This window comes from Neofelis nebulosa, chromosome 9 (assembly GCF_028018385.1).
Source record: "Neofelis nebulosa isolate mNeoNeb1 chromosome 9, mNeoNeb1.pri, whole genome shotgun sequence".
Taxonomy (NCBI): domain Eukaryota; kingdom Metazoa; phylum Chordata; class Mammalia; order Carnivora; family Felidae; genus Neofelis; species Neofelis nebulosa.
Genome location: NC_080790.1, coordinates 82,442,011 through 82,456,393, shown reverse-complemented (window position 1 = coordinate 82,456,393; position 14,383 = coordinate 82,442,011). Strand labels below are relative to the sequence as shown.

Sequence of the window (14,383 nt, the reverse complement as noted above, 5' to 3'; positions counted from 1 at the left end):
CAAATAAAGCCACTTCTTAAACTTAGAAAATACTAAGTTTCTCGCAATTACTCTAAAAAAATGAAAACTATTCATTTATCATACCAACGATAAAAATACCGGCATACACATGTATTTAAAAAAAAAAAATCAAAGGACACATGAATACATGATCTCAAAAAGTAGCAATAACAGCAGAGAAACCATGTGAGGGCCAATACAATAGTCTGAGGAATACATCTACCTAGAAAGGAAAAAGTAAGCAACAAAACAAAAGCAAGTCAAAGGTTTATTTATACTCTAAGGCTCTGTTTCCCAAGGAATAGCTACAGAAATCAATTTAGTAGCTCACAACCAGAAAGGTACTTTTAACCACACTTTCACACATGGGTGTTCAGCAGGACACTTAATGGCCATGGATGGCTAAGTGTGTGCACACATTCAACATTCATAACTGGAATGCACTTAAGACCCAAAGCTCTAAAAAGCTCCCTGTGAGGAGAGGAAATGAGTGGGAGAAACATCAGAATTACATATACAACGAGAAAAAGCTCAGAATTCATGGCGCAAAAGTAGCTATGTAATATAGGAGACATTCAGGATTCATAGCCAGAAGATGATATTCTATGACTTTTGTTTTTTACCCAAGGGCAAATGATACCATGCTCAGCATTGTGTGAGAGAAACTACCACAGAACCAACACTCTACTTAAGTAGCACTGTTCAGGAGAGAAGTGGGGGAGAGGAGTGGGACATTATTTTCATTTTCCATCTTTTGGTACCTCTCTGATCAACCTATTTTATAATATGAAATGCTGTTATAGAAGAAATCATGTGATATCTAACCTAGAGCCACATATCTTTATAGGCTGCATATGCTGTATTTCATCTACGTTCAACTTGGTTGCAGACTACTTAAATCGTCACTCATATGGTGAAAAAGAATACTAAAAAGAATACTGTATGGTCAATAAAGTGAAGTTAAAATTTTCTACCTCATCAGAGGTAGAAGTACCTCGAACTCTTTCCACCATAGTTACTAAATAAACTTCTGGTGCTCTAAGAGTTGCTCTGCAAAACTGACAACTCAGAATAACTCATTTCCTGCCTATCTCAAAAAACAGGTCTCAGAGGTTCAGAACCATATGATAACTGCAGCAGCCACCCAATTTTGTCCTTAGGAAGGGATCAGCAAAGAGCAGATGACAGAAAATGCTGCCTGCACCTCTGCATCTATAATGAGGCAGGCCTCCGGGAAGGGAGGTGAAGCCCAGCAAGTCAAGGCTCAGTCATAAGGGGCACTAGCATGGCTGCTCCTGCATCCCCCTGGCCACGGGAAGGCCACACACCAGCTCAGGCCCCCTTACCTCCTCACACAAAGCTCTGACATTTGAACCCTTAAGTGCTCATCACAAGGTAAGCTCTGCAAACCCAACGTCTACAGTTTAGTAAGTAGAAAAAAAGAAAACTAAATTTCAGTAAGTGATAAAAAGATCAAAGTCACTAAATTTGCTCTGTCCAATTTCAGGAGTCACCTCAAGATTTCTATGTTCTTTTGTTTTAATATGCTATGACAAATTCCACTGACCAATTTTACACAGGCTTTAACAACGAGATTCCTTCCTCATAGCTCTTAGCAGAGTGGCAACAAATAAAGTGCTAGAAACACCTTAAGAAAAACAGGTCATCCCTTTCCCTCATCACGGTTTTCTTCTTTAAAAGTATTACTTGTTTCTGAGTTTAAAATGTGGGGTATTTTCATCCCTGGTAAAAGGAGTTAACATGTTGGGATGGGGTGGATAGAGTAGAAATAAAGGGTAATAGCATCTTGCCAGGAAAATGTAAGTCCCCATGAAGAGCTCAATGGGCTGTCCTGTCACATGCTCAGGGAACAGACAACACATTTGTTGAAAAGCAGCACTGTTGAAGAGTTGGGGCCTTAATAACACTTGATCCAAAAATGACCCAATCAACGCTATTCCTTGTTACAAGTCACTTACTGAGAGACAAGGTCCACAGTTCTCCTATGAAGAACTCTTTGTTTTGTTACTTTATTCATGTTAGGAATATTGCTGACCAAATGAAAATCCTAAAAAGCCTCTCAGATCAGTATATACATTTTAGAAGCATCTGACCTTACAGTCCTAAAAATGAAGGCAGTCTCCTCTTTACAACTGTCCCCAAGATATGTTAACATCAGGTTAACAGAGATCATTCTCACACATCCCTCAGGCTCTTCTAATTTCAGAAAACAGTGAGTTTACCTTGCTTTAGTGTCACCAGCTCCTTCAAGCACAAAACCTGAGGCCAAGTTAGAAATGGATGTAAACAGATTTCTATTTTTAAGAATCCATTTAAGTAAAACCTCTTTTAAAGGGGGAAGGGGATGCTGGGCTGCATGAAAGCCTCTCATTTTACTTTAGATTTAAAATCTGGAAGAAAGTGGGTTTGTTCTTTCAGGTTTCTAAATTATAACTTATATACTATGGGGGTAAAGGGGGAAGCTAGTTCTCACTAGCTAGTTATCCCATTCAGAGATAATAAAAATTCCTAAGTCTTCTTTGACCCATTTCATAAAACACAAGTGATGTATCTGTGTGTCCTATGTACTTAGAAGTGTTCCCTTTTACTTGGCTAGCCCTGAATGTCTATCAAAAACTTTACAATGAAACCACTGCAGAAGAATGCCAGTGAGCAAGGCCTCTGAGCACTCTCAGTGCTGGCTGTTGAAAAACACCAGGGGCGGGACTTTTTCCATAAAAAGAAGGTAGGGCTGAGAAAGGAGTACTGAATAGTTCTACTTCTCATTTTATTCAGGCCAAAGTTAGCATCAAATAAAAGGGGAGTCACCCTCTTTGGCACACATTTATTTATCATAAACACCCTAAAGGGAGGGAAAAGACAGAGACAATGGGGGAGAGCAGGAAGAGGGAAGGGATGGGGTAAAAGCGTGGGGGTGGGGGGAGCAGTACATAAAGACAGATGGAAGGCAGGAGGCTGGCACAGAAGCAAAAAACTAGGAAAGAAACAACTTACATTAAAGGCTTCAGAAAAACAGCACCAGTCCAAAGAGGTCACTGAAGAGAACAGGCAGGCCCTAGGTTACCTATCAGCTTTGGGTCCACAGCTCCACTGCCTTGGGCTGTGGCCTCCTCAGTCTGCCCAAACTAACCAAGGTCAGAACCAGTTGGTACATGCTTGGGAAGCCTCCAAGCAAAATCCCAGAAGCCTGGAAGCTAGCGCTCAGATTTGCTGCTGGGCAGCACTCTTCCTCCAGAGTTAGGATGGGCCCAACTCAGGAGTGCAGGACTCTGAAAGGTCCTTTACACTTTTCCTACTGCCCAGATGGCAACACCCCTATGCCTTTGGTAACAATCTCCTCCAAGTCAAAGAGCAATACAAAGAGCATGCTCTTCACTTAGAGTGAAGACTTAGCCTAAGTGTAGTGAGACTTAGACTCACTACACCACCTATGAACACATTTATTCATCTGTTTACCTGTCTGCCTCCCTCAAAAACAACTGTAAGTTCCTTAAAGACTGGCAGACTGACACTCATCTTTGTATCCCCACCACCACCAGCACAGCAGTAACAACACTTACTGAGTACCTAACCCTGTAAGACAAACACTTGGTATGCATTAGTTTACTTAATCCTCACAACCCTGTTAGTTACTATTATTGGCCCCATTTTTCATCTAAAGACATTTAGATTCAGAAAGATAATTTTCACAGTGGCCCATAGCTAATAAATGCTAGAATGGGGACAGCTGACCCCAAAACTTACACTTTTAAGCACCAGGCCAGTAGTTCTGTTTTAGTCTCAGGATCTTTTTATATTCACAAAGATTAAAAACCCCAAAGAGCTTTTGTTTAGGAGGATTACATCAATATTTACCACATTAGAAATTAAAACTGAGTAATTAAAAGAGGGGAAGAAGGAGAGAAAAAGAGTAAAACTCCTTTGATCTAACTTAGCAAAAGGGCAAGGAATCCTCATTAACATGGAGTCTGCAAAATGCTCAAGGGAGAAAAGGATCTACTGCCCTCCACACTGCACTGTAGAAGATGGATACTCAGAACTAGAGTTTATAATAAAACAGTCTTCAGGAATCCTTAAGAGTCCTCAAGCATCATAAAGTTGGATTTAATTCCCTTTTTTAAAAAACCCTTCATAGTCTTAGGTAAGAGAAATAACCCCTATAAGCCCAGGTCTCATCACCTGTAGCTATGGGAATAACAGCTAAGGGGGTATTTTCAGGGTAGAAAACTCAGAAGTACAGTGTCCAACTCATAAACACTCCAAATGCTGACTATAATCATTACTATTATTATTAGCAATAGAAAAGATGAGAAGGACCACGGAGAGAATTTTCCACTTCCACAAAACTCAGCAAGGTTTTCTGAACTGACGTGTTTCCTTCCCTTACTCTAAAAATAAGGTTCTTTTAAAGCAAGTAAGGGAAGGGGCTTGCTTATGCTGACAGGGCAAACTGAGAAGACTAAAACCTATCTTCAAATATTTATTTTTCCTTTTGAATGTCAACATTCCTTTCTGTCTTCACAGCAAGCTTGAAAAGAACAGCTACTACAGACATCAAGGTCAAAAAGCACTGTTTCAAATCTTGATTCTGCTAGAGACAGTAAATGACCTATGCTGTGTAGAACTCCAATTCATATAATAAATTAGAAGCACAAGACAATAAAGTAGACCTATTTAGATTATGATGGTTAGGGGAAAATAAATCAAGGTGATATAAATCACTTCTGAAGTCAAAGGCAGGGGCAGATGTTCTATTGAAGGTTCAATAATATTTTCCATCTTTCTAGGATATTCTGCCTGGGGCCCATAATCCACATAGAACATAGGAACGGCCAGAGTCTCAGACATAACGAGCCTCCTGAGAGAAGATTTCCAGGGCCCTCTTCATTTACAGGTTAAGAGGTAGAAGCCATTCTGACAATCCCAAGGCTGGTTCCCTCAATACTTCTTCCTCAGGTGACTTCTCAAATAAAGCTGGCCTAACAAGGAACTGATTAACAACCATAATCTATCTGGGTGAATTCTGAATTCATTTCTGGAGTTTAGAGATTCCTTAAAAATTCTGTTATCTGCCATGTTGTGACAGAAAGTTTTCAGAGTCAGGTTTATTTATGTATTTGTTGAAACCTTTACTTAGTCAACAGAGTTTATGAAAAGTAAATCTATATAAAAACTTTAATTCAATAAGGCATAGAGTGCTCAGACTGAAAAAGCAACTGGCAACAACCTCCAGGGAACTTAAATTACAACCACCAAGAACAACCCAAAGCACAGTACACCACCTATTACAGAAAGCATCCTCTGCTTTCTATTTCTTAAGCTGTACTAAATTATTACAAAAGTAAATATCAAAATACAACTAACAAAAACAAAATCTTTAGAACTAAATGATATTTCAGGGGAAAAAACACTTGGAAGACTCCTAACAATGTAAAAGATCAATGTCTTTCACATCCTATGTAACATGTCTTCATAAATGTTTTCCTTTTGGGTCATCCATGGTACAAACTGAAAGCAAAAGTAACACCTTCCCACCAGAACCACAAGGAAAGAGTCCTAGGGGCTGGCCCACTGAGCTCATGTACAGCAGGATTTGGTGCCACACAAAAATCTATACCCCTCACTGGTATTTTTAAAATAGTGATTTAATGATTTAATGTGTCTATTTATTGAACATCAACTATGTGCAAGGAAGGAAAACACCATGTTGATTGCCTGTTTTATTTGAGCAGTCACCTGCAGGCACTGCAGTCAACTGTCATGGGACTATCAGAGTGGCTTCACCGCCTACCCTGTATGCCAGGCCCTGTACCATCTCTAAGCCACAAATTCTGCCTTCCGGGAACTACTGGGTAACAGGACACAGTCATGATTAAAAACATAAGGCAAATGTCCTACCAGAGGTACCAAGGAATATGATGGCCAGCAAGCACACTTACATGTGTCATTTATGAACACAATCTCATTTAATCCTGACAGAGATTCTCTCCTTGAATAAATTGTAGCCAGGTTCCTCTGAACTCTCTTCTCAACTAGGCATTAACCTCAGCCTATAAAGATTTGAACAAGCTCAAACATAGTTTCTAACAGTTCAAGGGCACATCCTTAGGATGATGAGCCTGCCTCCCCTTAAAGGTCCTGCCTGCCAGAGAAACTCAAGCTGCCAAAAGAAGGGACTGTTCCAGCCAATGACTGAAGATAGGGCCCCTGTCCCCCAGTCTCCATGGGAGGGTAGGAGTCTAACTTCACTAAGGGCTAGCTAGCAAACCCAGATGGGTTTCAAAGGGACCAACCCTCTACTTCCCTGACTCCCTCCCTGAGAGGGCCCACTCACCTCCCTCACTATTCCTTCATTCTCCCTTTAAAATGTCCAGGCATCTCTGTATAGATTGAGGTTGAGTTCAGTTCATGCTGGACTCTTTTCCCTATTCCAACAGTTTTTACAGATCAAAATATGTCTTTACTACTTTAGTGTCTGGTTTCATCTTTGACAATCCTTAACACAACCTCATGAAATAGGCACTATTGTGATTCACCATAGTTTACAGGTGAAAAAATGGGTTCTTAGTGGGGAAAGTTCAGTCACTTTCCCCAGGTCACCTCCTATTTGGTGGCAACCCAGGCAGCCACTGGTACTTCCTTTAAAATACACTGGTGCAAGAAGAGAAGAACCCAGAAAGCAACGCAGAGCCACAGGGGCCAAGAAATTAAGGGAGGTCATTAGATGCTGCAGAAAGCACCAGAGTCCCTAAAATACTCTGAAAGTACAGGAGAATGGTGGGGAATAAGACAGATTCGAGAAACAGGGGGGGAAAAAAAAAAAAAAGATCACTGAACCAAAAAAAACTTCTGCAGATCATTATCTTATTTCTTTCACTTTACAAATCTCAAAGCACTAAATCACCTCCCAGAGGCAACTACTATCAATTTTGTTCAACCAAAACTGACTTTAATTGCCCAATATAAAAAGAAGACATCCTACTGCCTTAAAAAAAAAAAAAAAAAAACTACATAAAAGTTATTTCCAGTACTGACTATAGGCATTTCTCAGTATTTTCTCAGTATAAAGCCTAAAATGCTGTAATCCCTCAGGTTGGCCCCTGTGTTCATGAAAAGTCCAAGACAGTTTCTGGTCAGAAGCTGTTTTTCTAATTTCTTTTGTTCAATGGATTAAGAATGATCCAAGGTTTATGTAGATACTCCTTGGTGTTTGAAGTATCCCAATGTTTAGGAATATATTTCAGTGACTTCAGATAAGTAAAAAGGAGATGTCTCCATTTTTAATTCTGTTTGTTTGTTTTGTTTGGCCAGGGCAGGGTAGGGCAGGCAGTTGTTACTGTTGACTCTGAAGCACATGTTCTGTGGTGGTGACAAGGCAGTGGAGGCACCATGGTCCAGAAGTGAGCTCTGAGTCAAACCCTGGTCCAGGCCCAGCCCTTGCTACCACCTATGAGCTTCAGTATGTCGACAAGTTAGGTAACCTCTCTGAATTTCATCATGTTTCCACAGCCTGCCACAGAGAAAGGGACCAACAAATATTAACTCACAACCTTCCTTTCCACTTCCATTTACTCCTGTCAAACTCTTTATTTAAAAAGTCAGGAGACAGGAATCTAAATGAAGGAGCAAGAAGGGAGGAGAGAGTAGAAAGAAAAGCATAATTTGGGCTTGAATGATAGTGAGTAACCAGAAATGACAGCTTTTTTCCTTTTTAAACTTTCTTTCATCTGAGTCACCTGTTCCAGACATAGGCTCCTGGCTTTGAGCAATTCAAAAGGAGTGGCAGAGAAAAGAAAAGGAACACCCATTTTCTTTAATGTGTGCACTCATCAGCATGTTTAATAAAACACTAGGCAGACCCACCTCCAGACTACTCCAGGCCTGCCTCGCTTCCAGATATTACTACTAAATATTTCCCAATCTCAGATCCATCAGAGACAACAATTAGCAATAGGGAAAAAACAAGAAACAAAACACCTCACATCAGATAATTCCTAATTAACCTAAGTAATTTGGACCAATTTATAAATTTATGAATTCTTTTGAACCATGTAACCAACTTAATTTAATCCAAAAATTAAAACGAGGATACAGCCCTCATTCCCCAAGTAAGGGTGGCAGCTCATTACCGCTAGAGTAAACCAACACCCCTGGCCCCGCTTTTGCATCTCTCAGAAAACATACATCATTCAAAATGTCTGGCCAAAAGAAACCCACACACCCCAAGCAAGAGAAAAAGCACAAATATCAGAACGGCAGCTTTTCCAGGTGACAAATAATTGCGCAAGATTAAATTTTATTAGCAGCTTTATCATCCATGTTTCACAGATTTGTCATAATGACTAACTTCTCATAATCAAAACTCCAAATTACCCAAAAGCCCCTTTTTCCTGTGTGTGGACAGCTCATGATAGTACAGCACACAGTAATACTGAGATAGTAAAAATGATTTGTCAAAAGAGAGAAAGAAAGGAAATGAGCGGGGGAGGAAAGAGGAAAAGAGGGAGAAAGATGGAAGGACTGATTAATCTTTTGATGCCAAAGCTTTCATTACTTTTATTTTAATAGATATCTTTCTGAAATGTACTTTAAGTCAATAAACTTTTATTAACTAAAGGTACCAAGGTACCAAGTACCCTAAGTGTCACAAACAGCAATTATAAAGCTTACATCCTAGCAGGAGAGAGCAACAATTCACTACAGTAAAAAATGAGTGTTGCAAAGTCAGAACAGGTACTACTAGGGGACACACTACAATGAAGTTTATCTTGTGTTGGTCAATCAGAAAAAACACACTGATACAACTTTCCTAAATGATGGAGAATCTGCAACAGAACGAGTGATTACAATGCACTAGAGATGAACTCAAAACAAGTAAGGACCAGTTATGTGCCAGGCAACTCTGATACGCAATGGGGTACAGATACACAGTGGCGATCCCTCTCTGGCACTAATCAAAGAGTACACAAACAAATGTAAAAACACAACTGTGCCACAGGCTATGTCAGCAAAAGACAGTGCTAAAAGTGCCTATATTTGTGACCAGGACCCAGATGAGGATGACATCAGGGAGGGACCTGCAGAAGTCTCAGGTGCCTGGCAAGCAGGACCCGGGTAAGAGGCAGGGGCTGACAGAGGCCAGTGCGGTTGGCAGCACGAAACGGGACCATGGTGCCTGGAAGGGGCCTGGACCAAGTAAGAGGCTGGACTAGCCTGGACATAGTCATATTAAAGAGTTTGGCCTTTATCCTATGCATAATGGGCAATCCCTGAAGGAGGGTAACATAATAAGGCTTTTGTTCTGAACAGATCCTTACAGCTGAGCTGTAGGGAACAGATCAGATATAGATAGGCCAGTTGGGTTTAAGAAGAAGGCTATTGCCAGGGACTGTGTGAAAACAAATGGGAAGGAATTTGGACCTCAGCTGCAGCAGCACCTCTAGAATTTTTAAACTTTGAAAACATCTAATACTCACTTGCTTTTGGTGGAATGAAACACCTATAAATAGTGGACTTCTACAAAGTGTTCACGGGGGAAAGCATTAGAAAATAGAAGGTCGGAGAAGTCAGTTTCTCCCCTACAGAAAAAGCACCACTCATCCATAAGAACATCTGTGAGCAACCATTCCAAGTTCTGAGACTTCAGTGTCACAATCACAATTTAACCTGTAACCATCATATTCATCCCACTCTCAAATTTATACCCTTCTTTCTACCTCCATTTCCAGCTCCCATTCCAACAGCATCCAAACAGTTCTCCTTGCTTCAGCCACACTTTGCCCCATGCCACCTCCTCTACTCCTGCTCTTTCCACGTTCAAACCTGACTCTCTCCTTCTACTGCTTCACCTCCTTCATCCTGCAAGTTTAGGATGAAGCCTGAATTCCTTGGCTAGCTGCAAAGGGCCTCCTATGGGCCAGTTGGCCCTTGCCTGCCTTTTTGCCTTGGTCCTACCCCACCCCTAACAAATGACAGAGAAGAGTGACTTAAGGGTATCATGGGAAGCATTTACTCCAAAACTTACTGATTTTTCATTTGATCTCTGCAGGAAACCCCACTACAAAAATAAAACAGATGGTGCCTAGCTGGTGTCCTGGCCAAGCTGTTCAAACAGCCTTCCGCTCAGACACTGTCCAAGAAATGAAGACCTTTGCCCTCTGACAACTTCCACCTGTCTAGTACAGAGATGAAGAGAAACAGGGCTACTAACCCTAGCAAAAATGTTAGTCTGGAAGCCTGCTGTGGAGAACCCCATTTGTCACTGCAAGACTGCCCCCCCATCCCCTTCACTCTTCCCTTTCCACCCTAGAACTTTCCTGCTTTCCAGCCTAACACCTCTTTGCCATCTTAACAGAGATCTCACTTACACAGCAACTCAAACTCAGTCACTACACTGTACACCTGCATGTTAAACCTTTACTGTATACAAAGGGAAAAACAAAAGGCTTTAGTGCTGCACAGAGCAATTTTAAGTTCTGGCGAGTGAGAAGGGAGGAGGTATAATCTTAGTCTGATGCGTTCTCTTTGTCTCTGAACAGCACCCTGCCCACAGATACAAGTCAAAACTGGGCCTTTCCCCTTCTGACTCCCTTCCCCTTTCCTCCAGGTCCACCGATGCTGAGGAAATTTTCTCAGGAGGCTTCTTTCACTCCACAACCACCCCAGATTTCAGTTCTAGCCAGACCAGAGTGACGGTCATGCTATTTGTTCCCTGGATAACATGACCAGCACACAGACGCGGAACCTCTCTCCCTACAAAACAGGACCAGAAAGCACACAGGGAAGAAGGGTTGACTACAGTCAAAGCAGCCAACCCTCTGCATGTGAGGCCACAGGAGCATAGGGAAGGAAGGCCAGTTCTCAGAGCAACACACAGAGACTTGAGCTTGCCAATGTGTGCGTGAGTGAATAGGTAACAACCAAACGCTGTTCATTTGGCAAATGGGTGTATGATTATAGATACAAACAATGGAAATGGGAAAAAATACATACATATAAAAATTCTGGCATGCTATGTAATAAGGGCAATTACAATCTTTTAAGTAAACTACCTCATGAAAGAATCCTAAGCAGGCTCCACGTTCAGAGCAGAGTCTGATGCAGGGTTCGAGCCCGTGACCCTGGTATCATGATCTGAGCTGATATCACGTCAGACACTCAACCAACTAAGCCACCCAGGTACCCCACTGGGGTTTTTTTTTAATACTGTAGTAAACTCTGTACATGTAACAATCAGCTGCTACAACGTAAAAGAAAAAATAAGGGCTAGAGGATGGATATAATATGTTATCAGGGGATTATTTTCTTTATATTTTCCATCTATTTGATTCTGCACAGATTTCAAAATTTCAATCTTCTCTATAACTAAAGAAATGAATCAACTCACTCATAGGAGCTCTGTTCTATCAACAGTCTCACTAATAACAGAAGAAAAAAGACAAAGAAATTCTTACCAGACACTCGCAGGAGCAAGCTGTTAAATTTATGAAATGCCCCCACATGCTACACACTGTGAGATCCACCCTCAGTTCTCCATCCCTCTGAGCTTAGTACTACTATCCCCAGGTTGCAATTCAGGGAACAAAAGCTCCTGGAGGTTAAGTGACTTTTTCAAGGTCACACAACTAGATTGTGATAGAAATGGAACTGACTTAGAAATACCATTCCAAATCTTTGCTCTTTCTATAGCAGAGCCTGTCATCTGTCTAGGAAAGTGGTTGCCCAGGAGCTGGTGAGCCCTTAGAAGACAACTATGTGCTGATCACCCATCCTGGACTGGCACTGTACAAGGCCACCTGCACACAGAGAATGTCACCTTCAAGGTGAAGCTTGATTGGGGGGAGGGGAAGTATACTATCTCTATTTTTCAGGTCAGAAAAATTAAAAGAGAACATAATTTATCTGAGGTTTCCAAGCTAATAGTGGTGGAAAAGATATTTAAACCTCAGTCTGTCTGGCTCCAAATTCCTATTCTTCCCACTGCCCCAAACACTCTGTACATTTTGCCCTTTGGCCTGACAAACTGAGAGCCACAGGAGGCTGAGAAGCCAACCACCTACACCTTCCTGACTCCTCTCCTCTTCCTCAACATCAGAGTATCTACCTATTGCTGCTCCTACATCAATAGCACTGCCTAATGCCCAGTGTTCATTTCACCAATGCCAGCTTTCAAAGAGATCCAAGTTCTAATTCTAGGACCTACCCTGACACCAACTTGCTGGGTGACCTCATGAAAGAAGTTTAACCTCTCTGGGCCCCGTGAGGTTAATGGACCAGATGACCACAAAGGTCTTGTACAGGCCTTATACTAAGTGGTTTCCAAAATCCCTTCATCCTTCCCCTGAAGAGTCAGGCCTCTCCTGACCATCTCTGACCATCACCAGCAATGGTCACTTCCTTCCTCAATCACAGAAGATCAGGGACAACCTCTAGCTCTGGGCTCAGTTGCTTTTGTGTTGGGCAGACACAGAGACTCCAGGCCAGGGTAAGGGGCATTTAGAAAGTGTGCGAGTGACAGGCTGACTTTAGATCACTGAGGCTTACTGGGCGCAATATTTCACAACACAAGTATCCCATCAGTTCCAATCCACAGTCCTGGAAGTCACCTGAAAAACCTATCTGGGATGCTGTCATACTGGCTGAGAGGTCAGTTGACACAGGGTCCCACGCCAGGAGGACTGACAGCTGCAAGATCCTAAATACACAAAGGATAAAGGCTCCAAGAGACTACACTTTTGTCTTTCCAAGCCCACCAGCACTTCAATGTGGTTGGGAGGGGAAGGAGTAACAGCTAAGTGAAGCCACCTGAGAAGGAGAGACTGCTTTCCATTTTGTCAAAACAGCTAGGGAAGAGGGGAAATACATTCGCACGGGGTAGGAAGGGGAGAAAAAAATTCCCCTGGATTTTGTAACATCTCATTTTCTGAGTAGCTAAACTTTTAAACATTACTCATCTCAAGATGGTAAAACCACTCATTCCGAATGGGCACCAGCCATTTTCCTTTCAGCCCCACTCCACACAAGCCCATCTTGATTATACTCCCGAGGAGTTATCAGTTCTCAAAGGAACAAAGTCAACACAAAGTAAGTAAGTTCTGGAGAGTTTATGAAGGAAGGAGTGTGGGTCACTTCAGCCCCAGGGCCACAGTAAATTATACACCAGCTACCCCTGTTGACTTTCTGAGCCCATTTCATCTCCCACTGTTTTTTAAATTAATAATAAATTATATTAAAATCTACACCTACCCTTTCAATGCTGGTTTTACTATATCTGTTACACAGAAACTTGCAGAACCAGCTTCCCTTACAATTCTGAGGAATAATTCAAAATTAAGGAGAGGATTCACTATATTGGTAAGTCCACAGAAGATTATGGGACTCTTAATAATTTTCCTAATCATTTCTGGAGGAAGGGAAGAATGGTAAAATCCACCAACAGCAACCAAAACTTATTTCATTTAAAAAGAATCTCAAAAAACAGGAACAAGGCGCATCAGGTTCAGGTTCAAAATCCTTTCCTTTCCCCTTAGCTTCCATACATCATTTCATTTTTAAAAGAGGATTTTTAAGGCAGTGAAAATACTCTATGATACTATAATGACAGATATGTGTCCAAACCCATAGATGAACTGATATGAACTATGACTCTGGGTGATAATGATGTGTCAGTGTAGTTTGATCAATTCTAACAAATATACCACTTTGGTGGGGGATATTAAAAATAGGAGAGGCTATGCATGTGTGGGGAACAGGAAGTATATGGGAAATCTCTGCACCTTCTTTTAATTTTGTGGCAAACCCCAAACTATTCTAAGAAAGTAAAGTCTTTAAAAAATAAGAACGGACTATTAACTATGTGAGGAAGTAAATATAATAAAATATTAATTATAAAATCTAAGAGATGGATATAAATAATTTTTGATTCTATAGTTAACTTCTAACTTTTCTGTAGGTTTAAAATTTTTCATAATAAAATGTTGGGAGGAAAGCTCCCCAGGCAATTAAAATATACAAACATTACCTTGAAATGTAGTCCCCAGACCGGCAGCTTCCACACTGCCCACTAACTTGCTAGAAATGCAGATTCTCAGCCCCATTCTATCTATACCTACTGGACCTAAAACTGTGAGGTGGGGCCTAGCAATCAGTGTCTAACAAGTGCCCGAGGGGAGGAAAAGCACTGGTCATGACCTTGCTAACACGCTGCAGACAAATATGCTATGACAGTCTGTAGGTCTGAATCAAAATCCCAACAATGCTCTTGACTGGGAAATCAGGAGATTATTTGGGCTGTAGTCTTAAGGTTACCAACTCTGGGTACTTCCTCATTACTTCATGAGAGCAAGCTGGACTTTATGATGTT

At 41.3% G+C, this 14,383-nt stretch overlaps 1 protein-coding gene across 50 annotated transcripts in view; it reads right to left on the bottom strand.

Moving 5' to 3' along the window:
• The window catches only part of MAP4K4 (mitogen-activated protein kinase kinase kinase kinase 4), a 191,200-nt gene that overhangs the window by 149,283 nt on the left and 27,534 nt on the right, over window positions 1-14,383 (bottom strand). The gene's annotated exons all lie outside the window — the stretch shown is intronic.